The sequence below is a fragment of the Myotis lucifugus genome, unplaced genomic scaffold (assembly GCF_000147115.1).
Source record: "Myotis lucifugus unplaced genomic scaffold, Myoluc2.0 scaffold_157, whole genome shotgun sequence".
NCBI classification, from domain to species: domain Eukaryota; kingdom Metazoa; phylum Chordata; class Mammalia; order Chiroptera; family Vespertilionidae; genus Myotis; species Myotis lucifugus.
Window position 1 is genome coordinate 540,191 of NW_005871205.1, and position 26,937 is coordinate 567,127.

Consider the following 26,937-nt stretch of genomic DNA (forward strand, 5'->3'; position numbering starts at 1 on the left):
TACAACTCTGATGTCAGCTGGAATCAACCATGTCCCTGGGCTCCAGATGACCATGGACTAACCTACCATCGCAGGTTCTCTGGGCAGTCCAATGCCACACACAAGATTTCTATGGGTTCCTTGTGGTCACAGTTTGCTCCAGTCTCCTGTTCTGCTCATCAAGAGCTCATTTTTTCTCCTGTGCCATGTTTGTTCTCTTCTCTACTCAGAGCCTACTTTCTCCCCGAGGTTGTTGAACTTCTAGCTTTTTCCCCTCGGACTCTCCCCACATCATCGCCCTTCTGATCTGCTCCAACCTCTCCCAATTCTCGTTCATTTCTTTTTTAATCTCTCGATCTTTTTGCTCACCAGACCATCTTGACTATGCCTAGAAGGCTTTATCTTCAAAGCCAGTCGTGCTCTACAAGATATGTTCTTAAACAAAGACACCTCATTCCTCTTGAGAAATTGCATATTTGGCTCATAAAGTAATAGTTTCCTGTCCAGTACATTACACTTCATCTTATTTAACAGTATGGTTTTCCTCTTGAGTCCTATAGTCTCTTCCCTTTATGATACAGAATATTTTCATGGTTCCCACATTGGGTTGTTTTCCTGCCCTTTGAAAACTGAGAGAATTATCTAAATGCCCTATAAGACCCTGAAACAGAGTGAAAGATTCTCTTGGGATCCCAACACTGTTTCCCCTCAACCACCCCTCCCAGACACTACTATGATCTCCTCCAATCTTAACTTGAAGGTCTCTTTGATCCTCAACATAAGAAAAGAAGGAAGGCCTCAGGGGCTCTAAGCTGATGGGCAGAGACTGTGATTATCGGTGTTTGATGGTGCATCTGGGCCAACTTTCTCTGCTGGCCATATGACTAGCCTGGGGGCCCCAGGTCCCAGGTCCAGCCTAGCCTATTGTTATAGCCACCAACTCAGGAAGGGGCTTTCCCCTTCTCAACAGGGTAGTCAGTTGTAACTCTGTTTTTCCTCCTTAGGAGATATTGGTGGAACCAGCATCTCCATTAATTATTCTAGGACTCTGCCTCCTGGGGGAAGGAGAGTCAGGATGTACTAAGCTCTTCCTTCAATGCAGATTATCTGCTATAGTCCATTAGAAACTCCTCACATTTCTAAAATGCAGATGATACCCTTTTCTAGTTGTAGCATTGATGGATGCTCTTTTACTGTTTCATTCCTTTCAGGAACTGGATGTGCCCAGTGGGATGGAATTAGATTTTAACATTCAAAGCCACCATCTTATCCAAAAGTACTCATAAATTCTTACTTTTTTTTTTCCCTTTTCTAATCTACAGAAAAGATTTTTAAGTTTAAATCAGATATTCATAAGGTTTTTGGGTTTGGAACATGTCTGGAGAAGAGGCTCACTCAAAAATAAATAAACAAACAACTATCGTAATCTAACTGCACACAGAGAGACAGGGTAGCATTGCCTCTGTTTTTGTTAAGATAATCTTTGGATTTCTTTACTCCTGTTAGGAAAAAAAAATCAGCTTAGAGAAATTTGAACACATCCCAAAAACAATACCCAGCTGAAAATTCCTTTTACTATAGTTTTCTCAGGAAGCAGAGCAAGCCTTTCCATTTCCCTGCATGTCCTTTAAAGGTCAAAAGAACAGGGAATGTTTTTAAGAGTATCTTGTTTGCTTTTGTTCTCACCGGCCCTCAGATTCCCTGGGAACGCCAGACTCTAATAAGCAAAATAATCTAAGGAGTGGAAGAAACAGCAGACACCTTTTTGATAGGATGCACTGCAGGCAGATCATTGACCTTGGGTCAGCTCTGCACCTAGTTGCTGTTTTGAAGTTGGCAAAGTTCCATCTGCTTGGTAACCAAAATCAGGGGGAGGGGGGGGGGAGAGAAAGGGTGGGAGAACTGCTCCTAGTGAACTCAAATTAAGAGGCATTAGTAGAAAGATATAGATAAGATGAGATTCTATTTGGTAAGTGAAGTACCACAAATCAGGCCAAGTCCATGAAGGAGTGGCCCATGTGACTGCACATATGAACCAAGTCCCAAGAGGAGTGTCAGAATTCCACACTGCCACAGACCTCAGAGTGCGTTTGGGGTTCATCTAAAGAAGACTTCTTAGTGTTTCCCTAGAAGGTCCTTGCCACGACTGTCACTTAATTTTTACATGCCTCAGTTCCATGATTGGTCCCACCTGTTCTGACATTATTACCTACAGCACACTTTTTCTGACTTCCTTATGTGAGTTTGCTAAGCTAAAGCTGGAATCGTGAGCTGTGGTCATTTCTGCTCCCTGGTATTGCTCAATTGAAGAATTGAGGGTACAAGACGTGTGTGTCAGACAACAAAAGGCCAAGCTACCTCTCTAGCTGCTAGAGTCTAGCAGAAAGGCCATCAAAAGAGAAGTGTGTCACCCTGGGATTAGTGGCATAACTGGCCTACCTGGGTCCAATATAAAGTCTCTAGAGGTCTTTGTGCTTTCCCCAACCTGTTGCATAAACAAGAATACTTCATTTTGCCATACTTTAGAACACTGTTAATAATTAAATCGCATCATCTTTGGTAATATACTGATTTGCTTATATAAAACTATAGTTTACATGTATTTTTAAATATTGTCATCTCAAAGATCTATTTGTCAAGGTAGGAGGATGGAGCACATTTTACTTAGCAGTTTGGTCACCTGATTTATGACTTTTAAATGTTTAGGCATACAGTCTGTGGGCCTCCACATGGGCTTTGGTCCCAGGGCCAGCAAATGTTAGGAGTGGTCCTAGTCACTAGGTGGGAGCTTCCTGGGCGTGTACAGTCTTCTACACGGACAGCTTTTTTCTTGGGGAGAAGCTATTCTGGAATTCTAAGAAGTAAAACCTTCCCCGTTGCCTTGCACATAAAGGACAGTTTATTTCATGTCTCGTGCCATCAGGTTCTAGCTTTTACATAATTTGTATGTACAGCTTGATGCTTTCCTGTTGTGCCAGGGCTAGGGCCTTAAAAACAACAAACCACCTAAGAACTAAACCAACTTAGAACTAAAGAACTGGAAACAGACTGAGTCTAAGTGAGATCTTTGGGACAGAAGCATTGGCACCACCTGGAAGCTTATTAGAAACACAAAAATCGCAGCCAGACTGAATAAGACGATGCATTTTAACAAAAGTGTGAGAAGCACTTCTATAACTCTGGACTGAAGCAATTAAAGTAATAAAGGTGAGAACTAGAGGGAGAATGGTGACTTGGGGCCAGTTAAATGCCTGGGGAGAAACACCCATGGGAGTCCTGGGTCCTGGGTTTTATTACTAGCAAGGAGACTTGGGAAGCAGCATAGGAACAGAACAGTTATGACTGGGCCACTGAGTCCTGGAATGGGAAGGATGTACTGAAAGGTATTTTAGGGTGTCTGTCTATCTATCCCCTCTTCCGGGGCACTCCTGTCCCTAGATCCAGCTGCCCCTGAGTAATCACGTCAAATACTGTGTGATCTGAGCCCCCTAGCCACACCTATATAAACAGAGACAGACCTCAGACTCAGAGGCAGCTAATTCCTGGCCTGGACAGTCACCTATGACTTGTGACCTGGCTGGAAAATAGAAGCTGTGTCACTGAGTTCCTCCTTGGGGGCATTTAGGATGGTTGGAGTGGGAGGGTGGAGGTTGGGATTCTGGAAAGTTATAAAGAGTTAAGATTGAGTGGCTCTAATGGGTCAAGTGCATGCCTAAGGTATGAGGGAATGGAGACAATGAGTAAGCAGAGGAAGCCAGCCAGAAAGAGAGTGAGAAAGGAACGGATTAGATACACATACAAGGGGGTGGGAATGGGAAAGAGAAAACAACAAAAGAGGACCTCAGTTTCCATTCTTCTTTGAGCCCATGTTTAGTTTTTTTCTGGGGATGAGTCTTTGATTCTAGCAGCCAACAGAACCTTGACTAGAAGAGTTGGCAAATTAATGCCTAATAATCTAATCCTGGATAATCTAAGAATACTGATTTATAATCCTTCTAATAGTATTGGCTCAGACACTGGGAAGGGTGGGAAGAGTAAAATTTGGTGGGAAGAGAGAATATATCTCTGAGGACCGATGTCTCAGTGTTTGGGCACTCGGTGTTTGAGATTATAATAGCATGTTTTATTTCTTATTCTTTGGTTTGTCTCTCTGTTTTTCCAAATTGGAGAAAAATGTTCAAAAGTCCAACAGAAAGCTCAGATTAGGAGTACTGCTGCTTAAGTACTTACTTCGAGTTTAGATTAACCAAATCAACTTTGCTAATAGGGTCTTAATATTTTAACTTGGGAAGCTTAATTAGGGAGATTTAAAATAATACAGCTAAAGCAGACTAGCCTTGAACCTAAGCTGTGTCCATCAGGGCTATGTAGACATGTATTATGGCCATGAGGGGTTGGTGCAAAGGGTCGGATCTTGAGACTCCATTTATATGAATTGTTGTCAAAGGAGAATGAACATCTGCCCACACAAGAGGACAGGGTCTTGGGAGAACAGTGTGGATCTGAGCGCTAGCAAGAGAGGGAGTCCTGAAGATGCTGAAAGAATGTCGTCCCTAAAAAGTCTGCCACAATGAGGGGTTCCCCTACTTCAGCAGTGGGCTTCTGGGCACTGAGGGCATCAGCATCACTCGGCATCCCAAGCCTTCTGGGCTGTCTACATTTTGTTTTAAGCTGGCTTACTAGCTTGTGTGCCGTGTGACCTTGCTTTGTTCGTAGTCTATACATTTAAACTCTGTCCAACACCTGTTTTTAATTTTTTTCAGCTCCTGATGCTATGCATAGCCCAAATCTTTACGTGTCTGCTGGTCTCCAATAGGACTTAACTACTGTGATCCCTTATCTGGTCTCCCTGCTTCCGTTGTTGCCCTCCCACACTCTACTTTCAGCATAATAGCTGGTGGGCACTTTCAAAAATGGAAACATCCTCTTTATAGTCCAATGTCTTTCCACCATCTGTAGCACAAACCAAACCCCTCCCCCTGGTCTACAAGCCCCTGGGGTTCTGGCCCTTGCCGATCTCTCTGACATCTCCTGTTTCAGCTCTCCTTCCTGGTTTCACTTCAGTCACTTCAGTCACCCCAAGCTCCTTCCCACCTCTGAGCCTTTGTGGAATCTGGTCCGGCTGCCTGGGCTCCTTCTTATGTCAACTCAAATGCTACCTCTTTTGCTAAGCCTTTCCTGGTCTCTTTGTTTAAAGTGGCCTGCTCTGTGCTGAAGCCAGAATCCCATGACTGTGTTTTATTTTTTCATCCAGTGTGTTGTTATCTGGAATTTCCATGTTTCTGTTTCTTTTTTGTTTGGTTATTGCCTATCTCCTCCTTTCAATATAACGAAAGCTTCACTGTGGCAGAAACCTCAATACAGCCTCGTTCACTGCTGTATTGCCAGGGCCTAGAACAGGGGTCCTCAAACTTTTTAAACAGGGGGCCAGTTCACTGTCCCTCAGACCGCTGGAGGGCCGGACTATAGTTTAAAAAAAAAACTATGAACAAATTCCTATGCACACTGCACATATCTTATTTTGAAGTAAAAAAACAAAACGGGAACAAATACAATATTTGTATTTGCATGTGGCCCGCGGGCCGTAGTTTGAGGACCCCTGGCCTAGAACATCTTCAGGGGCACAGTAGATGCTCAGTAAACATGCATTGAAAGCATGAGTAAGTAAAGTGCCGCCTATGTCTGATCTCCCATTGGCCACTTAGATGGCATGCCTGCATGTGCTCCTCTGGCTGTGGAGACTGCCCTCTTCACTTGCACCTGTTTCTGGCAATTCTGATAAACTACTCAGATCAAGCCCCATCCTTGGATTTTTCTCTAGCACTGGAAGAGGAAAGCTAGTGGGTGGTTGACTTGGAGCATTTAGACCTTCCCATTCCACATCCACTTGACGCTGCAGATAAATCCTTTCTATGAGCACTCTGCTCTGCCTTGTTGCTCTCTGCGTGCTGACCCTATTCTCCAAGACAGTGGTCAGCAAACTGCAGCTCGCGAGCCACATGCAGCTCTTTGGCCCCTTGGGTGTGGCTCTTCCTAAGCCTTAGAAGTACCCTAATTAAGTTAATAACAATGTACCTACCTATATAGTTTAAGTTTAAAAAATTTGGCTCTCAAAAGAAATTTCAGTCGTTGTACTGTTGATATTTGGCTCTGTTGACTAGAGTTTGCCGACCACTGAACGGACCAAGAGAATGGACCTGCCTACTGGCAACACCTGGGACTCACATCCAGAGAGATGTTGATTCTCCCAAGTTCCCATTTGAAGACTCCTGGGGAATGATTCGCCTGGCTTGTGTCACGTGTCCACCCAGCACCAGCCAGCCGTGGCAGGTGGCCTGAGTCCCACAGCACAGGCACACCCACTGGGGTCACTCCTGAGTCTCAGGGCTGTTTCTGGAGAAGGGAGTCTTACTGTGAGCTGGGAATCTACACAGATCTGTTTCTTGTCCAGCAGCCTCCAGCCTTGGCTGTTGGGACTGAGTGGATATATGACTCAAACTGAGTCAATAAGAATCCCTGCCGAAACCGGTTTGGCTCAGTGGATAGAGTGTCAGCCTGCGGACTGAAAGGTCCCAGGTTCAATTCCGGTCAAGGGCATGTACCTGGGTTGCAGGCACATCCCCAGTAGGAAATGTGCAGGAGGCAGCTGATTGATGTTTCTAACTCTCTGTCTCTCTCCCTTCCTCTCTGATAAAAATCAATAAAATATATTTTTTAAAAAAGAATCCCTCTCACAAAATTTTGAACAGTAAATGAGTGTAAAGCAAATCAATTCTGTTGAAGCCTAATTTATATACAGTAAAGCCCACCTATCTTAAGTTCAATGAATTTTGACAAATATATGCACCCATGAAATTACCACCATAATAAAGACATAGAATATTTTAATTATCCTCAAAGGTCTCCTTTGCAGTGAACTCCTTCACTCTATACCCAGGCAACCATGCATCTATTTCCTGCCACTATAGATGAATTGGGCCTTTCCTAGAGTTTTGTATAAATGGAATCATACAGTATGTATTCCTGTGTCTGGCTTATTTTTTTTTAAAATATGTTTTTTAAATTGATTTTAGAGAGAGGGAGAAACATCAATGTGAGAAAAAAACATGGATTGGCTGCCTCCCACACGAACCCAGACAGGGGTTCAAACCCAAAACCTGGATATGTGCCCTGACTGGGAATTGAACCAACAACCTTTCTGTGCATGGGATGACACTCAACCAACTGTGCCACACCGGCCAGGACTCCTGTGCCTGGCTTCTGTCATTTGGCCCAATTCTGTGAAATTTATGCAAGTTGTTGCATCTACCACTAATTTGTAGAACACTCAGTTTTGGTCACAAACTAACAGCCGATCAATACAGAAGAATGAAGCCAAGATGCCAAGGGAAATAGAGATGGAAGACCACAAGGTCCAGCAGGGATAGAGTGATCTCAGAGCCTGGTTCTAAAACAAAAGCTTTAAGAAACAACCACCGCTCTCCAGGCAGTACCATCCCATTTATCAAAACAAAGGGAGAAAAACAAGCCCATATATGAGTATATTTGTCTAGGCAAAGGCTGGAAAGATACACACCAACAGGTTAATTATGGTTATCTCTGGGTAGTGAGATTATGGATGTTTAAAAATATTGTTTTTTGCTTATCTGAATTTTTAATTTTCTGTCATCCACAAGTGTTATTTTTACTTGAAGGAAAAAAAAGTGTTTTTATTTTCAAATGTGCAGCTTTTAAAATCAAGGTGGAAAACTTCTCGAATGCTTAACATTTTTAAATGATGGGAAATGCTCCTAGTTACATTTCAAGCCTCTCATGTGGCAGTTACAGTTCTGCCGCTGTTGTTAAAAAATGCAAAACTTGTGAAATGGGATCACTTCTGACTAATGATTCACTAAGTCCAGTTATGTTGAAGGCCCTCTTAAGTCCTCAATTTCTAACTGTTCTATTTGTGGGCTAAAACTTAACTCAATTGTCCTCCTCATCCTTGAGGCTGCAATCAAGTGGAAAAAATTGTGCTTCCCGTCATTCTCAAAATGTGGGTCTGCAGAATCACTTGGCGTGGTTGTAAAAACGCAGATTCCTGAGCTGCGCCCCAGATGTACTGGCCCAGAGTCTCTGGGGGTGGAGTTCAGAATCTGACCTTTAAACAACCCAGCTAGGTGATTCTGGTACACACTAACCTTTGAGAGTCGGTGTGTTTGTTTCTGCCCAAAAAAGACTTAGCTCCTTCCCTGAATAGGCCTCTTAGGACCCCCACCTCTAATCAGCTGATCTCCACCTTAGCTCCACCTCTGCTCCCAGACCAGTCATACTCTTAGGCAGAAGAGAACATAACTGCTATTTAACCAGTACCAATCCTGTTTTGTTTCAAATAACTGTGTGTCCTTTGCTTCTGCACGTTTAGTTTTGTCTCTCTCGGGACTCTGGGCACCGCTCTTGAACCTTGGGCCTTCATGGTGACCTTGCTGTCTGGAGACTCCTTAATGTCTATTGTGTTATGTCCTACTCAGGGTGCTCTTGTTTTGCATTGCTTGTCTCCTGGCCAACTCTTCTAACTTGATGACTGCCCTCCAGACTGAACCTTCTCTATCTGTGCTTATAATCCCCTGCTCCCACCGTGGCACCTCTACTCATGGTCTGTATTCTGTGCTGGTGACTGAGTTTATTTCTAGATGCAAGTCCCATTCTGCTGACTGGGTCCCAGAAGGTAATGGAAATGAGACGGGCTATAATGAATTAAGTTTCACCTGGACTTATTCCTCCAAGTGGAGGAATTATTCCTTCAACAGTGAAGTTTAAACCCATTGAGTCTTACTGAGTCTCAGTGAAATTGTTTCTAGTTAGTCTTACAAAAGGATTTTCTGGGTGCTGCTTTATCTACACTTACTTTGCCTTCATTTATTTTTAAAGTTTTGACTATTACATTCATTGAATTTATCCTCCAGAATAGAAATAACCAGTATAAAACCAATTATTTATTACTACAATGTCTATATCACATTTAACATCCAAACAGTATTTGTGTGTGTGTTTTTTAAGACAACTCAATCACAGCCCACTATTTCAGAATCAATAGCTTCTTTGACATCATAGCAACACTTAAATATGGTTAAAACTCAAATGCAGAAATTTAGTTAGTTGGAAAGGTTAATAAATTTCCAACTTTCTCAAATAGAATTACCAAGAGCAAAATTTAGTTTTTTTTGCCTACAGAAATATAGGGCACTAGAATTACCAATACTAGAGAGCTAAGCAAACACCCAGAAGAGATCCTGCTGGACTAGGAAGATTATGATAATCTAGTTAAGATGATGGGGGATCTGTCCTATAAAATGCAGCTGAGCTGGGGCAACATCCTGCAGGACAGTTTTAAAAAGCATTTCTTTCAGCCTTATCTGACTTTAACTCTTGAGGCTATACCTTAAGAAGTCACTAGGGCAGCGGTTCTCAACCTGTGGGTCGCGACCCCTTTGGGGGTCAAACGATCCTTTCACAGGGGTCGCCTAAGACCATCGGAAAACACATATATAATTACATATTGTTTTTGTGATTAATCACTATGCTTTAATTATGTTCAATTTGTAACAATGAAAATACATCCTGCATATCAGATATTTACATTACGATTCATAACAGTAGCAAAATTACAGTTATGAAGTAGCAATGAAAATAATTTTATGGTTAGGGGTCACCACAACATGAGGAACTGTATTAAAGGGTCGCGGCATTAGGAAGGTTGAGAACCACTGCACCAGGGCCACAAATAAGTAAAAGGATAATTATTTCCTCATTCAGAAATAATCACAGAGGGATCATCTGATATTTCTACTCCCACGGGTCTAACAGACAACTTGGTAAAGTAATAGCCTCTTGTTGTTTAAAATACTTTTGGTTGAGGAAGTTGGACGGTTAAATTTGCAGGGAGAGGTATATGACTCCAGTTAATAGCTTCATCCTTTTTTATTTCTTTAATTACATCCTTTAGTAACTTTTTAAGGCAGTAGGTGGGGGTGAGGGATGAGCTCAGGGTTACTTTTTGCTTCAATGTGGAATGCTGTTGAAAGACCATCCACACCCTATTAAGGCCATGCCGGGACAGCAGAGAACATGCAAGAAAGCTCTTATTAAGCTTCCTTCCTAGCTCATAATAGTGTGGCAACAGAGGCAATCCCTAGCCAGCAGTTTCTTGGCTTAGGGACTCAGTTGCTTGGAAAATTATGCAATAATGGAGTGTGGAAGGGGCTTCCTGTTACAACTACTAAAACCAAATAATTTACTTAAAATTGACATCCAGATCCTATGTGCTCTATCCATTGAAACTTTTTTTAAACTTTTTTTTTTAATCCTCACCTGAGGATATATTTTTTTTATTGATTTGAGAGAGAAAAACATTGAACAGTTTACTTCCCAGGGATTGAACCCACAACCTTCTGGTGTACAGGATGATGCTCTAACCAATTGAGCCACCTGGCCAGGGTATAGCCATTGAAACTTTTGTTCATCATAACAAGGGAACACTAGTGAGTGAGAACAAGGGTGGTGCTGCCTTGGTTGCCAAGCCTCCATCAACAAAGCCCCTAAAGACAGCACCACATTTTAAAAGGCACCAGTGAAAATATTTAAACAAAGTCACCCAGCATGCTCTCCTTTAGGAGCACAGCTTTCATTTGAAGAGAAAAGTCAGCTTAGTAAATCTACAGCTTCTGAGCAAAGAAAAATATCGCTTACATCATGGTGAAACATAGCAGGCATAAAGCACTCCTTATGCAAAAACAACTGAGTACCACAAATTAAAAAGAATTTGCTGATTCATTGTATCCTGGATAAGACTTTTAAAAAGAGTTGGTTTGAGTGAGCACAATAAAACAATTGGAGAAACATAATGGAGAAAGTGTTTGTTATTCTTTTGTCTTTTATTTTTTTCTCCAAGTAGGGATAAATGGAAATTATGGCCAAGGAAGATTTTGCTGAGTGCTTGCCTGTTCTTCCTCTGCACGCCCCTGACTAAATGAGACTATCATTTTAGCTTTTCTTGCCGTAAGAAAGCAGGGCAGGCCAGCTAGCCTAGGAGACAACTCTGGGTGCTAATCCCAAAGGTGATCTTGGCATCTTCCTATTGAGACCCTTCCTGCAAGTGTTCTGACCTTTGAGAGCATGGATGTCATGGAGAGACGTGCTAAAATTCTGTAGAATATTTTAAAGATTATATATCAACATTTGTAGATATTCAGAAATTTTATTGGTAATATGTTTTCTAATTCACAGTGAAATTATACCTATCTTTGCTATTTCATAATAAAACTAATTTGCCTATTAAATTTGATCCTTTTTATTCATGTGCACTCTTATATGCATTGCAAATTTTTAAAAAATCATTAAAACATTTCTAATTCTCAACAACTTTTAACATAAAATTAAGGGCAAATTCAATTTCTTCAAAGGAAAGCTCACTAAATCTTTGAGTCTAGCGGAAGTCTTTGCAGTTAAGACTGATCATACTCCAAGGTGTACACTATATGGATAAATGAAGACATTGGTTCTTATGGAAGATCGTGCTGAATCTAGAAAACCTGTACAGTAAAGAAATGGTGGAGGGAATCCCCACCACCCATCCCCAACCAAACAGATGAATACGCTATAGCCGTGGTCGGCAAACTGCGGCTCGCGAGCCACATGTGGCTCTTTGGCCCCTTGAGTGTGGCTCTTCCTAAGCCTTAGGAGTACCCTAATTAAGTTAATAACAATGTACCTACCTATATAGTTTAAGTTTAAAAAATTTGGCTCTCAAAAGAAATTTCAATCATTGTACTGTTGATATTTGGCTCTGTTGACTAATGAGTTTGCTGACCACTGCTCTATAGTATTCATTGTAAAAGTAGAAACACTCAAAGATGTGGGGAATGCAGAAACAGGAGTTCTCACAGAATGAATGAGGCAATACCCACAAAATGGAAGATGAACTCACTGGGAACCTGAGCCATGCATTGGAGCCCTGCCTGAACCGCACTCCTCCCCCCAAAGACCCAGAAGGCAAGAAAAATGGGGCATATCTTAGAATTTAGAAAAAGAGGTCTGTGAAAGGAATTTGATAGTTCCTGTTTTTTCAACAGCAGGAACATTTAAAACTATTTTTAAAACTTCCTGTAATCTAAACATCTTATCTCTATCTTTGTGACATAATTATTGTAATTTTTATTATTCAACTAGAGGCCCGATGCACAAAATTCATGCAAGGGGCTCATGCAAGAGTTTTCCTTTAGTGGAGATTTTTATGACTATCACATGGAGAAGACTGGGGAGAAACAGATGCAATGCTTTAAAAAACATGGCTTATATGCCATGTCACACAGTAGAAAGAATAATACATTTCATTTATGAATAGCTTAGACAGGGGTGGGGAACGTCTGGCCCATGGGCTGTATAAGGCCTGAGAAATCATTTGGTCTGGCCCTGCCAAGGCATTAGGGGTGAGTTAATTAAATGTTTGACCAAATATAGCAGGCTAATTTTTAAGTTGATAATTTTATATGGCCTGCAAATTATATTATAAATATCCAAATGGCCCTCGGCAGAAAAAAGGATCCACACCCCTGCATTAGGAGAAAAGAGAGACCTAAACTTAACTTATAATAAAAACTTAGGTGTAGTACTTCTTTTTATATAACCTTCCCTGAAAAAAAGCAAGTTATGCTAAGTGGAAAGAGTCTGTTCATCTACAAACATTAAGTTATTTGGCTCCATCAAGCACTTTCTTTTAATAGTCAAAAGTTAATGTGTCCAGGTTCACTTACTGTCTACTGAACAGCATGCATTGTTTTTGCTGGTTAAACAATATAAGCAGCAATTTTTAGATTCCACTGTGATGATGAGAGAGAAGCTTAAGCCTGCCTACTTTTAAAAAAAGGTCACTTAAATGCCAAGAGGTAAGAAAATAAATGCAGACTGCTACAGAGATGATTCATTTAGAAACCTTTCGCTTGTTTTCTTTTAAATAAGATGCTGATTGGAAATAAAAGGGCTCTGAATTAGAAGCCTAGCCCTGCTACATTTTACTGCTTTGTGCTCTAGGTAATATAATTTCAGAAACCTTGATTTATTCAACAGTTACCTTAATCTGAATAAAGAAAAAGGAGCTGGGAAAATATCCCTGATAATGGATTTCTAGGTAGTTTCCAGAGATTAAATACCACCATTGTTCTTTTATTCTCTTATAAGCAAATTTTCCCACATGGTTCCAGGAATGAATGTTAGATGACTTTCCCATTGTTTTCTCTCTCTCTCTCTCTCTCTCTCTCTCTCTCTCTCTCTCTCTCGTTTATTTGGGCCAAACTGACAAGATCTCAAATGCTTCCCTTTTCCATTGTTCTCCTGGTAAGGAGGCATGATGGACACTTGGTTCCTGAACTATTTATCCTATATAATAAAAGGCTAATATGCAAATCAACCGAACGGCGGAACGACCACTTGCTATGACACACACTGATCACCAGGGGGGCAGATGCTCAACCCAGGAGCTGCCCCCTGGTGGTCAGTGCACTCCCACAGGGGGAGCGCCGCTCAGCCAGAAGCTGGGCTCATGGCTGGTGAGCACAGCGGCAGTGGCGGGAGCCTCTCCCGCCTCTGCGGCAGCGCTAAGGAGCGGGCCTAAGCTGTCAGTCAGACATCCCCTGAGGACTCCAGGACTGCAAGAGAGCGCAGGCCGGGCTGAGGGACCCCCCCTCCACACCCGAGTGCATGAGTTTTGTGCACCAGGCCTCTAGTTTATAATAATAAATAATAATAATAATAATAGTAGTAGTAGTAGTAGGTAGATATATGGGTGCCAAACTGAAAAGTAGTGGACTTTGGTGGCTTTGTAATTTATCAAGTTGGCTAGGCTGAACTACATTTCCCAGAATTCCCTCCCTTTATGTTTCTGGCTAGAGTGGACCACAATCTTCCACAGATTGGGGCTTGGAAGTGAACCATTTTGTAGCTCACATTATTACTTATCCCATTGGCATGGGACAGCGACTAGACATACAACTACTCCACTTGCCCCTGAATTCTCCTCCAGTTTTTCCAACTCCTGGGCTACATATGATAAAAGGGGACAGCTTCTCGTGCAGGATTTCTACACCATCACGTCAGATGCAGTTAGAACTGACATTATTTCAGTCTGTCCATGTGGGTTCTAACTCATGCTTGGAGGTTTCAACTCACACTTGCTTTTCCCCACTTTACATCTATCCTCCCTTCCAGGCTGCCTTCCCTGAAGTCTTCAAGCTCCAGGATTAGGTGTAAAGACAACAGTTCCCACAATTGTGTAAGATTAGATACGATACATATATAACACACACACACACATACACACACAGTTCCTAGTGGGTTCTGCTTCTGTGATTGAATCCTGACTGATTCTATTATATTGATTTTACAGTTGGGTGAATGTATTACCTTTTGGGGGTTTGCACTTATAAAAACTTTATCATTCATAATGGTATATTGTATGTTGGTTATGTTAATTTTGTACTTCGAAGACAAAATTAAACTCAATATCTGAATTTTGAGGAACAATAAACTTGATCAGAATAGCTTGTACACATCTTTTTAAAAAATATATTTTTATTGATTTCAGAGAGGGAGAGGAAAGAGAGATAGAAACATCAATGATAAGAGAGAATCATTGATCAGCTGCCTCCTGCATGCCCCCTACTGGTGATCAAGCCACAACCTGGGCATGTCCCCTTGACCGGAATTGAACCTGGGACCCTTCAGTCTGCAGCTCTATCCAATGAGCCAAACCAGTCAGTGCTTGTACTCATCTTTTTTTTTTCCTTTTAATATGTTTTCATTGATTTCAAAGGAAGGGAGAGGGAAAGAGGGATAGAAACATCAATGATGAGAGAGAATCATTGATCGGCTTCCTCCTGCATGCCTCCTACCAGGATTGAGCCCTGAACCCAGGCATGTGCCCTGACCAGGAATCGAACCTTGACCTTCTGGTTCATGGGTCAACACTGAGCCACGCTGGCCAGGTATTGTGCACATCTTTAAGCTTTTCACAATTGCCTGACATAAAATTGCTGTGTGACAAAGTAAAAAGAGATAATATACACACCTTTCTTAGAAATGAGGAGGTAAATGTCAAGAGAGATAAAAACAAACAAACAGTTGAATTGTTGCATATGAGTGGCAGGAAGTAATGATGAAAAGGGAGTTGAGGGCATCAGGAGCCTTTGTTTTGGGTATGTCTTTTTTAAAGCATTAACTCCCTAAACTAACTGCATGAAATATTTTGATGAAAATAAACATTGGTGTCCAGCCAGTGTGACTCAGTGGTTAGTGTCGACCTATGACACTCAACCAGGAGGTCACGATTCATTCCAGTCAGGGCACATCCCAGGTTGTGGGCTTGATCCCCAGTAGGGGGCATGCAGGAGGCAGCCGATCAATGATTCTCAGAGTTGATGTTTCTATCTCTCTTTCACTCTCCCTTCCTCTCTGAAATCAATAAAAATATATTTTAAAAATAAATAAACATTGGTTATAAGAAAGTTTTAATAAAAAAGTCCATGCCACCTATTTGTTATAGGGCAGGAGAAAAGGAAGGAAATAGGAAAAGTTATCGTTTGAGTTAGACAATAGAATTTAGTTCTGGAGAGATTTCAATACAAGTTGAAAGGAAGGTCAAGTTTGGGGAGGAATATGAAACAGTAAGATTTCAAGGGATAAGAGAATGAGCTCTTCCTTATTTAAGAGTCATTTGCTTGGTTGGGGGCACATGGTGCAATATGCAGATCTTGTAACATAGAAACCTGAAACCTATATGATCATATTAACCAATGTCACCCTAATAAATTTAATTTTAAAAAAGGAAAAAACAAACAGTCATTTGCTACAAAAAGAAAATCTTGGCAATATATGCTCAGGCTTCTCTTTTCTCCCCACCTCTCTGCTTTCTTTCATCTGTACGTAGTGTACTAAATGAATCTAAACCTAAGAAGTTATTGAAACAAGATAACAAGAGCTAAGTTTCATAAACTTGAAGTCTTGAGTTCTGGGACTGGCATAGTAATGCCCTAAACAATAATTTTCACGTAAGAAAAAACTTTGATTCCTCATATGGCTTGATCATATTTCAGCCTCATTTATTTCCTTTTCATGACTCAAACATTTGGATTTCAATTCCTTGCCAATTCTTCTATATCCCCAATTTGACCTTCCTCTCAGCATTAATATTTTCCACCCAAGTTCATATACAGAAACATGTTTGAGAATATCAAGGCTAATTTAAGTCAAGACAATGGTGAGAAAAGTTAGGTAGTTAATCCTTTAGCAATGCCCCTCCTACCTTCACCCAAAGTAGATGGATGGGAAGTTTTTAAACAGAAAAAAAAAGATAAAGTTGGGAGGGAAACAACAAGAAAGAGGTAAGGATAAGTTCAAGGAAAATGGTTCTACTTTGGCAGAAGAAAAACAAATTTTATATTTAGCAGCTTTGCTAGTCCTATTTCAAAGCAAAAGAACAGGTATTATCTTACTAGTTTACTGATACCCATTTTAGCATGCTTGCTTCTCCATAACTTGCAGCTCATTCCTCATATCAGTTGGTAATTCCACTACATAAATTTCTAATGAATCCAGTGATGCCTGGAAGCTAAATTCTTCATACATAGTTTTTCTTTCTAGAGCTATAGAGCATTTCATAGATACTTTCTCTTTTATTCACCAAGCATTTCTATGACTGCAACGGAAGGCTGTGTACCCTTCAGTGGTCGGCAAACCGCGGCTCGCGAGCCACATGCGGCTCTTTGGCCCCTTGAGTGTGGCTCTTCCACAAAATACCACGTGCGGGCGCGCAGGAACACTGCGATTGAAACTTCGTGGCCCATGTGCAGAAGTCGGTATTTTGTGGAAGAGCCACACTCGAGGGGCCAAAGAGCCGCATGTGGCTCGCGAGCCGCAGTTTGCCGACCACGGCCCTAGGTCATGTGAATTGTCAGGAAGAGAAAACCAAATTCCAGACTTCAAGTTCTGGACTTTTCGCACTGAACTCTGCTACCTCTCCTCTCTAGACCCAATGACGTACTTTCCAGGCTGTGGTTCTTTCTGACCGATGATTGCTCTTCCTGATTTTTAATTCCCCAAAGAATCTCTCTTGGAGAGTTTCCTCTAGGTTGGTTTCATTCCATTCATCCACCCCTTTGGGTACAGTTCCTCAACATGTTACAAATTCAGTTAACATTTTTCTTCCTGACTTCACATCAAGGAGTTGCTACCCTGGCTTTATGATCATATTTGTAGATTCTTTTAGAATCCTGGGATGGAACATGTCTGGGCCTGAAGACAAGCTCATTTATGGGACTACATACTCTTTCAATGCCTTCTCACCTACCTTCTGATTGAAGTGCCTTCTAGAGGTATTTGTTTAAAATCACTTTTTGGTTTGAGATCATTTTTTCCAAGAGCAAGTCAAGAGGTTGGCAAACAATGAAAGGTTTTGACTATTGTTTTTGTAGCTGACTCAAGGATACCACTTTGCCTTGCCCTATGACTCTGAAATAATTTCTTTCTGCTTTCAAATGATCTATATATATAAAAGGCGAATATGCAAATTGTCCCCTCGGGAGTTCGACCATTTGCTATGATGTGCGTTGACCACCAGGGGGTGGCGTGGAACAGAGGAAAGCCCCAGCTGGCAGCCAGAAGGCCCTAATCGATCAGCCCTGATTGCCAGCCAGGCCTAGGGACCCTACTCATGCATGAATTTCGTGCACCGGGCCTCTAGTATATCAATAAAATTGGAATCTCTCCAATGGCAGAATAATCACTGGTTTAAAATATTACAAAGACACTGATAGGAGAGCAGATCCCAGCTTTTTGGAATTTTTTGGTATATGTGTGGACTAGGCTGTGTTGAGGGTGAAATGAATGGTAGATAGATTATCCAAAATCAATGATGGCATAAGACAAGCCATTGCAAAATAAGAGGATACGTCACTTGCTGGCTCCTCATGTGATATGCGTCCATTAACGTTTTGCTACACTTCAATAAATAAAATGAAAAACAGAACCTTCATTTCCACACTCAGAGGTATTTCCCGGATGTTCTACAAAATGTATGCATTAAAATATATGATACAGTGGGCCTTGAAGATAGCAGTGCCATGGCTTTAGCAACATGAGAGCTGTGGGGTACGGCATCCACAGAGGTTGCATGAGAGGATGATGATGTTCTCCAAGACCCCAGGCTGCTGGAGGAGCTGTTGTCCAAAGGGAGCAAAAGCAGCAATGAGGCTCTATTTTCTAGGGCACTATCAACTGTTCAAGGGATGTGAAAAAGCTTTATAATATATGCAAGAGCTGCTGCCAGCAGAGCAGCCAGGCTAAGGAGCTGAAGAAAGGAGAAAACTGTCTCTCTTCTTCCTCCTTCGTCATCTCCTGTCCCCTCACTCCTCACCATCCCTATATCTACCCCCCCCCCCACATACACACTTTGCTCCTCATCCCTAAGTTCCTCTGAATCCTAGTCATTAAGATCCCTTCACTCTCCCCATGTTTCAGCCCTTTTAGTCTCTCTTTTAATGACTTCCCTTCAAGCAGTTTGCCCTCAGAATCCCCTCCCCTACCTACCAAAAACCTTCCTAATAAGATTTAGGGGATAGCCAAGTCAAATGATTTATAAATTGTCTCTCCATATGGATTGTTTCTATATATTTAAAAAATTAGTCTAATTTATTTGATTCTTAACAGCATTAATTTGGGAATTTCAATTTTTAAAACCAATTTCTGAAATTTTGCCACTGCTCTAATAACATAAAAGTAGGATGCAATATAAAATAAGGACCCATGGCATTTATGCAGTTTCTTGTACAGGGAACAGAGATGGAATGAGAGGCCTACTACATTAATCCCTGGGGCCCTGTTTGAGGTGATAAGAAAACTTAGGAAACCTATGACTGGGCAAAAGGGGCAGAGATACTGGATCAGAATCCTCTGATCTTTAGCTCAGTATTAGATTTCAGTTTGGTGGGAAAATTACCCTAACACCCAGGTCTCCAGATCGATAACTTCATGTTGTCAATAAAACACATGAGCTTGAAAAATCAGGAAGAGGAGTTTGAATCCTGGCTCTGCCTCTTACTATAAGTGGTGTGAATTTGCAAAAGTTATTTAGCCTCTTTAAAACTGTTTCCTGCCCTGGCTGGTTTGGCTCAGTGGATAGAGCGTTGGCCTGTGGACTGAAGGGTTCCGGGTTCAATTCCGGTCAAGGGCACATGCCCAGGTTTCGGGCTTGATCCCCAATGGGGGGCATGCAGGAGGCAGCCAATCAATGATTCTCTCTCATCATTGATGTTTTTCTCTCTCCCTCTCCCTTCCTCTCTGAAATCAATAAAAATATATTAAAAAACAAACAAATTGTTTCCGTATCTGTAAAGTGGGGCTACAGTTGCTGGGAGGTTTAAATGAGCTAACCTGGCAAGAGCAGACAGAGTTTAACTAAGGTTAGCCTTCTCCCCGCCCTCTTTAGCCCTTTGCTTGACACCTGGAGTCAACATGGATTGCACAACTCCTAGATTCCCAGATCATATCTAGGAAGGGAGGAAAGTGGCCAAATCTTTATCAGGAATTTAAACTCCTGGTTTATTTGCCCCTTGGCTCAGTTATCTTATCACTGCTGGTATAATTCTCGAAACCTCTCTGGAACTCAGTTCATTCCTCAGTGGGATAAGACAATAACAATCGATGCTCTTAAAACACAGGTTAGATAAGAGGCAACTGACATTTATGAAATACAATGTTACCCAAGGATAAAAATGTAGAGTCAAGCCCTGGCCAGGTAGCTTAGTTGGTTAGAACATCTTCCAGATACACCAAGGTTGCAGGTTTGGCCTTGGCACATACAAGAATCAACCAATGAATACATACGTGGAACAACCAAATCGATGTCTGTCTCTCTCTCTCTCTCTCTCTCTCTCTCTTTCCTCTCGCTCTCTCGCTCTCAACATCAATAAATAAAAGAAAAGTAAAGTCAAAACACATTTTCAGTAAATGCCATTATAGGGTACAGCAGTGTTTCCCAAAATGTGGGGTGTGAATTGCTGGTGGTACACAAAATGATTTTACGTGGAAATCAGCTGCAGCATAAAATGACATAGAATACATAGAAAGCTATTCCCTTTTCAATAGTCTTTGATTACCTCAAGAATTATCATTTTGGGTCCCTGACAGTTGCTTATTTCTCTCTTTAAAAAGAGAGTAAGCCTCAGGTTCCATGCCTTCAGCAAGAGGAGTAATTAAGTGGAATTTAGAAATATTCCCAAAGTTTTAATTTTTACATTTATCTTCTTATTATACTAAACAATACTGGTTTTCCATTTATGATCATGACAAGAAATTATTAAAATAAATTGAAGTTTTAAAATACATTACATATTAGAAAATTTTATATTTTTAAAAATGAGTTAGCAAATAAAAATACCAAGTGAGCTCTAATACAGTGTGGATTCAGACAAATTGAAAAGGATAGTTTGCAAATAACTGAAGCTCAAGAAATACTGGCCTGGGGATGGGGAATAAGGATACCTGGATTCTGGTCCTGTCTCTGGTAGTAACTTACTGTGTGACGTTGCTGAAGTTACTGGAACCTCTCTGAGTCAGCATCTTCACCAGGAAACTAACAGGGTTTGCTTAGGTGGTCTCCAGGGACCCTTCTGGTTCTAATATCCTATAATTTGAAGCAGATGATTAGAGCATTTTCTGTTCTTTTGGCTAAGAATCAATGGCTGTCTTCCTACCCTATTTTCTTTCCATAATTCCCACCCCCTTTCAGGCATTTTGATATCTAATCCAGAAGAAATATGGATCTCCTTTTTTATTAACACTCATAAATTTAACTAGCGCATATATTATTCCAAAAATGCAAAATGAAGGAAGGAATTCTTTGTAATGGAGAGAATGCTGGATTTTGAGGGAGATGTCATTCATCCTGGCCCTAGCTTTGCCATTTACTGACAATGTGATCTTAGGTAACCTTAAGTTCCCTTTAGCACTAAAATTCTATGAAATGCAAATGAATCTATAAAAAGGAAATAGATCAGCTGAGAATTTACTTCCTTTCCTTTCTAACTGCATATTTACCATCTTACAGTAATATTTTAATATAGACTCCAAGCTGAAAAGAGATCTTTATTTTAATCCTCATTTTTATACTAACATGGGATTTGGGACATGGTAGGTAATTAACAAATATTTCATGAATAAATAAAGAGTGGCTTCTCACCCTGGCCAGTTGGCTCAATTGGTTGGAGTGTTGTCCCAAACACCAAAAGGTTTAGGGTTCAATTTCTGTTCAGGGCACAAACCTGGGTTTCAGGTTTAATTCCCGGACGGGATGCCTGTGGGAGGCAAACCCTTAAATGCTCTCTCTCAAATCAATATCTCTCTCTTTCTAAAATCAATAAAAAAAAATCCTCAGGTGGGGACTAAGAATAAGAATAATGATACTTTTTTAAAATAAGTAAAACTAATTTAAAAAACATTTTAAAGTGGCTTCTTGTGAGGCCAAGAAAAATCATATGTCATCAGGTAAGAACTTAATTCAAAGGGAGTTAATTGAGAACCTACTATTTATTTGGCAGCCATATTTGCCAGGCATTATACCTATTTATTTTCCATAAAGAGCAAGATAAAAAAGACATGACCTCTGTCTTCCATTAACATATGACCCTTTTGGGGGAGATAGCACATATATAAATAACTACATTATGCTAAAAGAACTACAGTACATAGGAAAAGTGCTGAGCTTCTTATGAGCAGAACTGTGCCTCAACCTTATTCTTCCACTAACTAGTTGTATGAATGTGAGAAAGTCATTTGTACAACCGAACATCAGTTTCATCACCTGTAAAATAAGTTTACACTGTATGATCTCTGAGTCTGAAAGTGATTTTATGCCTCTGAGAAATTAGTTTACTTATTCTTGAAAACTTTTAACTCTATGTTGGAGGTGATCTTTTCAATACAAGCAAAGTCATCAAAATGTTTTTTATTGGCTTCAACCTTCAATTGCCTCAATCTTTGAACTCTCTCCTATTAGTAAACTTCCTAATTTGATTTCCCTTTATTTTTGTAAAGACAGTATTAAGAACACTTGCTTTCTAAATTAACTTCAACTATCCTATTAGGAAGTTAGATGAAAGACACAATTCAACTCCATTCAACAAACGTTTATTGAACATCAATTATGTGCAAAGCCCTAAAAATGATTCCCAGATAAAGAAAGGTCATGGCCCTTAGGAACCTACAACCAAGTAGAGAAAAGAAAACATTTCCATTATATCAAGGGTATTCATTTCATAGAAAGGAAAAAACAAATCCAGAAAGCAAAACAATAAGGAAGCTATAATAGAACTTGAAAAGAAATAATATGAAGGAGTACTGGAAATCAGTCAGAAATTCCACAGCTTAAAAAAAACTATCACCTATAAACTAGCAACTAAAGGCATCAGTAGGAAGATCTAGCATTTAAATCCATCACACAAGGACCAGACAAGCTAGTGGGGGCCAGAAGCTGGAGTGGAGATAGCCTATCAATTGTCCCCAGGACTCTCTGGGGCCCGTGAAAAAGATTCAAATTCCAGTCAATGTGGTTGCCCTCCAACAGAAGGGAGAAATAACTGATCAAAAGCCAGGCAACTGCCGTGGCCGGTTTGGCTCAGTGGATAGAGCGTCGGCCTGCGGACTGAAAGGTCCTGGGTCCGATTGGCATGTACCTTCGTTTCGGGCACATCCCCAGTGGGAAGTGTGTAGGAGGCGGCTGGTCGATGTTTCTCTCTCATCGATGTTTCTAACTCTTTATCTTTCTCCCTTCCTCTCTGTAAAAAATCAATAAAATATATTTTTAAAAAGCCAGGCAACAGAAAGTATTTCCCAAACAAGAAACAAAATAATAGAGGGGGAAGGGAGTACCAAGTAAGAGAAATCTTTGTGTTTTGTGTGGTATGTGACGTGTAATTTTCTTTCCCCTCATAACCTCTATAGAATGGTCACAGGCAGAAACATTCAGAAAAATGAAAATGCAAAGCTCTATCAAAGGAAAAGAAAAATGATTGATATGAGGAAAATCTCCATTATAGTGTGGAATATTCCATTTTGTACAGATTTCTCCTGAAGGTCAAGGGCTGAGCTAAAGGACACAGCTAGCATGTGAGTGCCCTGAGTTTAGGAGAGGAAGGGGAGCCCTGGCCGATAGGTCAAGGGCTGAGCTAAAGGACACAGCTAGCATGTGAGTGCCCTGAGTTTAGGAGAGGAAGGGGAGCCCTGGCCGAATGCCTAAATAAGTGAAGTGGAACAACAAGTCTCTCTCTCTCTCTGGTTAGGGCACATACAACAATCAATCAATGAATGCCTAAATAAGTGAAGTGGAACAACAAGTCTCTCTCTCTCTCTCTCTCTCTCTCTCTCTCTCTCTCTCTCTCTCACACACACACACACACACACACGCACACACACACACGTGTCTCTCTCTCTCATCAATCAATAAAAGGAGAGGAAGGGGAAGAAACTGGGTTAGCTCAGCAACAAGCACAGGGAATCAATCCTGAAGAAGGGGCCTCATGCTTATTCTTTTAGATAGAATATGATAATTTTCTGGGGCATTCCAGCCATAGATATAGAAACATCTAGACTGGTTGCACCATTTCCCACACTTCTGAGCAATTTTAGATATAGTTGTAAACTAAGATAAAATTATACATCTTTGAAAACCCAATGCTGATATTCTGCCCATACCACACTGTCAAAACACCCCATAAAATATGTGAATCAGGAAGAAGAGTGAAAAATAAGATAGCAGGGTAAAAGTGGGGCCACTGTTAGACTTTTCATCCTCAGAAAGACTACCACAGAAAAAAGGGGTTGCCACCAGAACTTTCCTCTGGACCCTGTTGTTTTCCCAGCATGTTTCACAATTATAAAGGTACCTATTACTGTTTATTAATGGATATGTTTATGTATTCAAAGTAAGCTTGTCTAGCTAAATCCTGAGCAAATTCCACAATCTTCAATCTAGAATCCCAGACTTAGCTCTACAAATTCATGATTAGAAACTCCAGCCCTGAACGAGTTTGGATAAATTCTTCAGCTTTGCCTAAGAGTTAGCCTGGGGGGAGCTGGGTAACAATTACAATAGCAGAGAGGTCCAAAAAGCAAAAACGAACACCAAACAAGCAACTCTCTTATTGTTTATTGTCTAAGCCATGTGGGCTTTCCAGGCTGTTATTAACTTTTATTTGTTGTTTGGTCTTGTTTGTACAGAATCAAAACACTATGGCAAACTTTTTCATCTTTGAAATTTAACATTAGGGAACAATAAAATATTTGGTACTCTGGATGTTGTAGTTTTTGTTTCTTTTTTCCTGGTGGTGCTGCCTTCAAAACCCTGTTACAAAATTTATTAGGTAAAAAAAAAAAAATCTTAGTCATGTTTGATTATTGTTTTAAGTAAGTATTGTTTCCCTTTAATTATAGGAAGGAGACACTTATTGTTCTTACCAAGACGTAGGTTTAGAAATAAGATCCTGGCTGGGGAGCTCAGTTGGTTAGAGTATTGTCCTGATATGCCAAGACTGTGGGTCCCATCCAGGGCAAAACCAATATAAGTAAAAACCAATCTATAATAATAAAAGCGTAATATGCTCATTAGACCGGACATCCTTCCGGACGACTTTCTGGACGAAGCCTGGGCTGTGAGGGAAGCCTGGGTCCCAGGTGCCAGAGGGAAGCCGGTGCTGGCAGCTGGGGGAAGGAAGGCCTACTCTTGCACTAATTTCGTGCACTGGGCTGCTAGTGAATGTATAAATAAATGGAATAACAAATCATTTCTCTCTCTCCCTTCCTCTCTTTCTAAAAATCAGTAAATAAAATAAAATAAGTAAAATAAAGAAATAAGATCCTGCAAGAATCCTTATTTAGAAATTTGTCTATAACTTCAGAGACCAATATGGACCAATATCTTAACAGCAATCCACTTGAATTGCTCTAATTTTTGATTCTCCCCAAAAAAAGGCCATGGTTGTGAACTGAATGCATTCATGACATCAAGGAAAATATACCTACAATGTCCATATGAGTAATGAAAAGTTAATTACAGGAGAAGCCCACCTTTCTGTGCTATTATTATGTATTCTGAAGGAGAAAAAGAAGAAGTTCACCTCCAAATGAAGTTAAGATTACCTACAATTGCCAAAACCGGTTTGGCTCAGTGGATAGAGCGTCGGCCTGCGGACTGAAAGGTCCCGGGTTCGATTCCGGTCAAGGGCATGTACCTGGGTTGCGGGCACATCCCCAGGAGGAGATGTGCAGGAGGCAGCTGATCGATGTTCCTCTTTCATCGATGTTTCTAACTCTCTATCCCTCTCCCTTCCTCTCTGTAAAAAATCAATAAAATATATTTAAAAAAAAAAAAAAGATTACCTACAATAATGTGGTGAAAAAATTTTTTTAATTAATATAGGAAATTATTATTTTATAATACGAAAGAAAAAAGGCAAGACAAATTTTTTATATCGCAATCTACTTCCAAATGCTAATTATTTACATATGCGTGTCATATTTTCCTTGAACAAAAGTATGTAATCAGCTCTAGGCAGTTTGGCTCAGTGGATAGAGCGTTGGCTTGCAGACTGAAGGGTCCCAGGTTCGATTCCGGTCAAGGGCATGTACCTTGGTTGCGGGCACATCCCCAGGAGGGGGTGTTCAGGAGGCAGCTGATGGATGTTTCTCTCTCATCGATGTTTCTAACTCTCTATCCCTCTCCCTTCCTCTCTGTAAAAAATCAATAAAAAATATATTTTAAAAAAAATGTAATCATTATTGCTCCCCCTCTCTTATGCTTAAGTACCTCTCTGCCAATATAAGAAAATGGTAGAGAAAAAACATACACCACACCCTTAAGAGGTATAACTCCATGAAATGCCATGCTGTTAAAACAACATTTTGTTGAGATGTGAGAAATAGAATATAAGGGAGGATGAAAAAAATTTTTTAATTGTATTTTAAGATAGCAAATATTGGTTCAAATTTTTCAAGGAAATAATATCTACATAACAGAAATTATGAGTAACCAGCCTTAGATAACGACACAGCAGCAAAGTTTTTGGAATAACTCAAAATTGAGATTCAAAAGAATAGGGTGGGAGTTTTTTAGTGGTTTTGACACCGTTGTGATGAGCTAATAATAATAGGAAAAGAGCAAAGTGGGAGGCCAGACATTATAAGCATGGTCATTTGGGCAGCTTCACCAGAAAGCTGCAACTTCACACTCCCCAGGGAGCCACTGGTCCATTCCCTGCAGAGCACTGTGGGAAGGGATTGGACAAAGGGGAGGATAGACACATGCGTAGTAAACTTGGGGTGACATAGGGAAGGTGCTGGTCAGTCAAACCTGGGAATAGATATCATTGGCTAGGACTGGTGGAGCCAATCCAAGTCTGGGAAAATCTGGGAACACATAATCCCCCAAACAAAGAAGCTCACCTTGGCTCTCTTGGCTCTTTGGTTCCTTTGGCTTGTTCCTACCCATGTTCCCTCCACAGTCTTGTGGCCCTGCAGACCCTTCATGCAATGGACTGATGAACTGCAATGGGGAGCACAAGCTCAGCTAGCCTGATGCTGGATTAGACTGTGCAGACAGGGAACGGACACTCTGGGCAACAGCTTTAATCCTAGCCCGATTAAAGGCACAGCTGGACCTTTTCCTCGGTGGGATGAAGGGAGAGGGGACCTTGGAAACTCAGGGATAGAATTCCACAGAAATAAAGCTTTCTCCAGTAGCTCATTCTCCCGTGCCAGTCTCAGAAAATCCCTTTTCTCAAGATATCACAAGAAACCCACAGGCAACCTGTGGGGATGAGGAGAGCTCCCCACTGATTACAGTTTTAGCGTTTTGAAATTGAATACTTTCCAGAACTTTCC

At 40.8% G+C, this 26,937-nt stretch overlaps 1 long non-coding RNA gene across 1 annotated transcript in view; it reads right to left on the reverse strand.

Moving 5' to 3' along the window:
• The window catches only part of LOC102421784, a 74,767-nt gene that overhangs the window by 45,127 nt on the left and 2,703 nt on the right, over nt 1–26,937 (reverse strand). Inside the window, exon 2 of the long non-coding RNA XR_001349560.2 lies at nt 20,582–20,689. This is a non-coding gene — a long non-coding RNA (uncharacterized LOC102421784). The remainder of the gene's footprint in view (nt 1–20,581; nt 20,690–26,937) is intronic.